Source organism: Zingiber officinale, chromosome 2B (assembly GCF_018446385.1).
Source record: "Zingiber officinale cultivar Zhangliang chromosome 2B, Zo_v1.1, whole genome shotgun sequence".
Taxonomy (NCBI): domain Eukaryota; kingdom Viridiplantae; phylum Streptophyta; class Magnoliopsida; order Zingiberales; family Zingiberaceae; genus Zingiber; species Zingiber officinale.
The window spans coordinates 41,390,760-41,394,266 of NC_055989.1; the positions used below are offsets into that span (position 1 = coordinate 41,390,760).

The following is a 3,507-nucleotide window of genomic DNA, read 5'->3' on the forward strand; positions in this document are numbered from 1 at the left end:
CTAACAGTATAACAGATATGCATAGATGAAATAAACTGTAATAACCAGCAATAGACATAAAGTACAGTCTATAGCAAGAAAAAAATAAGAAAATGCATAACTGAAATAAACTGTACTCACCTGCGAGGCTTGTTGTGAACATACATGATAAAAATAGTCGAGCAAAAGCATATAACTCAGATGCATGTCAATCATATGCAATCACCAAAATGCATCAATCATAAATAATGCAATCATGCATATGATGCAAATGACATATCTGGTCACCCCTGCCATGCTCGGTAGTCTCACCAATGGTGAGGCCGAGGGTGGGTGTGACAACCGTGCACTCTGGTACTCACTCGATGGGACCGAGTGGGCGGGATGTTGTCGAGTACACCTATCCTCCCGCCTCAAACATAGTGAGGGCGTACGCTCTCATCTCCCTGTGATGACGGGAGGGACCCGATGTGCTACGCTCTGTCACGCTACCCATGAGCGCCCTAGTGGAGCACTACCGGGCAATCTACCCTATACACCCTGAGTGCTATGCCACTACCCATGCAGTGAACACGTTGTGTGCGGGTCCATGTAGCCGGCCGACGAGCTCAACAATAATGGAGTCGTCAATCGCCCAGCATGCAATCATGCAATATGGTGCATGCGGCTACAGTATGTTATACCTGAACATAGCCTCCTCCACATATGTGTGTGCCCAAAAGGTAAACGCATATATATAACCATGATATAAACAACATAAATCCAAAGACATCACATATAACAATGATGTAAGTATCATGAATCCAAGAGCATGTATCACACATGTCAAGCAACTAATCCAGTAGAGTAGAGCACTATAGATATGCATCTCTATGAACATATATACACATGGCAAGAGATAAAATATCCAATCCTGAAGTAAAGCAACTAGCAGATGAAGCATGTGATAGGTATCAACTAGCTAAGACCAGGGAAGAAATAATCTACTATCTACCACTAGTAAATATATATAAGCTACACATATCATAAGACATTATCAAAAGATAAGTCAAAGGGTACCCGCCTCAAATAGAAGGTACAGTATCACGCCAAATCCAACATCGAGACACCTGTCTCGAATCAAAGTCCTGTATCAAATAATATATAAATATTTTATTTAGTTAAATCCAAATGAATAGCTAAATAAAATCTCTAATACTAAATTAGGGAAAAACCCTAATCAACATAACCTCAATCTACCTAATTAATCTAATGGTTAATTAGGGTTAGTTACCTAATCCATAATCACCAATTAGATTAGAAATCTAACAGTTGACTAGGATTAATAACCTTAACCCTAATCATTCAATTAAATTAATCTAAACAATTAATTCTAATCACAATCACTAGCCATCTAGTAATCATGTAATCCAATTTCAAAACATGATCTATATCATGTTCCAACCAAAATTCAATTCGAAACATGATCTACAACAAGATCAATTATCCTATTCCTTACCTCGAATCCCAGCCGATACTATTGCTGGTTGGAGTGCTGTTGGCAAGGAAATTCCTCACGATCACAATTCCACAGAACAGAACAGAACAGAACGGATCAGAACCTCACAGCCGCACTTGTTGATCCACAGCACTCACTTTGCCGAAATCTTCCCTCACTGATCAGCTCAAAGTGAGATCAAGAAATGGAGATCACATATTCCAGACAACAACCTAAGCTTACCTCAATCGTGACCTTAATCAGCAACAAGGAAGATAAGGTCCAAGATCACCTTCATAGAACCTATCTCACTGGATCAACCCCGTGACCTAAATCAGCCACCAAGAAGAATCAATATCGGAAGAACTCTAACCTAATGAACCTTTGAATCTACCAAAGATCCGGCGATGCCTTACCTCCAAGGTCGCTGCTCGGTGGCATCCCTCGATCCAATCCGGCCAATAAAGACATGGATCACACTGTGAGTAGTGCGAGGAGAGGAGAGGGAAGGCCTACCGGTTGGAGACAAAGTGAGATCCGACACCTCACCGTGCCCTAGCCGCTGTATCGTCGGCGATCGATCGCTGAAACTCCCGGACAGAAATTCCTCGGCTGAAGGAGATCTAGACTCTGCCATGCTCCACCAAGCTCCGGCGAACGAGCATGATCGCCAAAGGAGTAGCTTCGCTCCTGTCGCCTCTGATTCGTCCGCGAGAGAGAGAGAGCGGAGAAGGAAGAAGGGAGGTCGCGTCGGGGAAGAGAGGAATAAGGGTCGTGATCGGCGTTTGGGGGAAATAAAAAGAAAAGGAAAAGGTTTTATAAATAAAACATTTCCTCCATTAAACGGGTATCCCAAACAGGCTTTATCCGAACTCGCCGATCGATCCCCTCAAAACCCGCCGTACGAGCTCCGAAAAATTCCCAGAAAATTTCTAAAAATCCCGGAAAAATTCTATAAGGCTATTTCTCAAATAACCCTATTAATTAAATTTTCCGAGATCTCACATCCTCCCCTACTAATAAAAATTTGGTCCCCAAATTTCGCTATAACCAATAGCAAACACTGAAATATAACCATGCAGTATAAATACTGAAAGGAACTCTAACCTACATACCTCAAGCAAAAAGATGAGGGTATCGAGCTCGGATCGTATCCTCCAACTCCCAAGTAGCCTCCTCGTCAGAATGATATTGCCATCCGACTTTAACCAGTCGAACCGTCTTGTTCCGCAGCTGACGCTCTCTGTGGTCCAGAATCCGTACCGGAACCTCCTCGTAAATAACGTCAGGCTGAATGGAAACTGATATATCTGAAAGAATATATGCCGGATCGGATACGTATCTCCTCAGCATAGATACATGGAATACATCGTGAATGCCTGCTAGAGATGGTGGTAGCGCCAGGCGGTAAGCTACTGCTCCAATACTCTCCAAGATCTGGAATGGCCCAATATATCGTGGAACTAACTTACCTCGAAGACCAAATCTCTTCACCCCTTTCGTGGTTGAAACTCTAAGAAATACATGATCACCAATGGAGAACTCCAGGGGTCTCCGTCTCTGATCAGCATAACTCTTCTGACGGTCCTGAGCCTCTGACATCTTCCGTCTGATAGTACGAACTAACTCTGCATCCTGCTGAGCTCTCTGAGGTCCTACCAACTGGGCCTCCCCAACCTCTTCCCAGAGGATGGGTGTCCGACAAGGCCTACCATACAACTCCTCAAACGGTGCCATCTGGATAGCCGAATGATAGCTGTTGTTGTAGGCGAACTCCACTAATGGCAGGTGGTCCTCCCAACTGCCTCCGAAATCCATAACGTAAGACCTCAGCAAGTCCTCCAAAGTCTGAATGGTCTGCTCTGATTTCCCATCTGTCTGCGGATGGAATGCTGTACTGAAACGAAGTTGTGTGCCCAAGGCCTGCTGCAGACTCTGCCAGAATCGGGACGTGAACCATGGGTCTCTATCTGATATGATGCTCAAAGGAACACCATGTAGTTTAATAATCTCACGACAGTATAACTCTGCTAATCGATCCAGAGAATCAG

The 3,507-nt window shown here is 43.9% G+C and overlaps 1 long non-coding RNA gene across 1 annotated transcript; it reads right to left on the reverse strand.

Moving 5' to 3' along the window:
• Nucleotides 1–1,051: 1,051 nt before the first annotated feature.
• On the reverse strand, nucleotides 1,052–2,246 carry LOC122049086. The gene is made up of 4 exons (XR_006130817.1): nucleotides 1,873–2,246; nucleotides 1,700–1,785; nucleotides 1,478–1,634; nucleotides 1,052–1,106 (listed from the first exon to the last, which is right to left on the reverse strand). It is a non-coding gene; the product is annotated as an uncharacterized LOC122049086 (long non-coding RNA).
• Nucleotides 2,247–3,507: the final 1,261 nt, after the last annotated feature.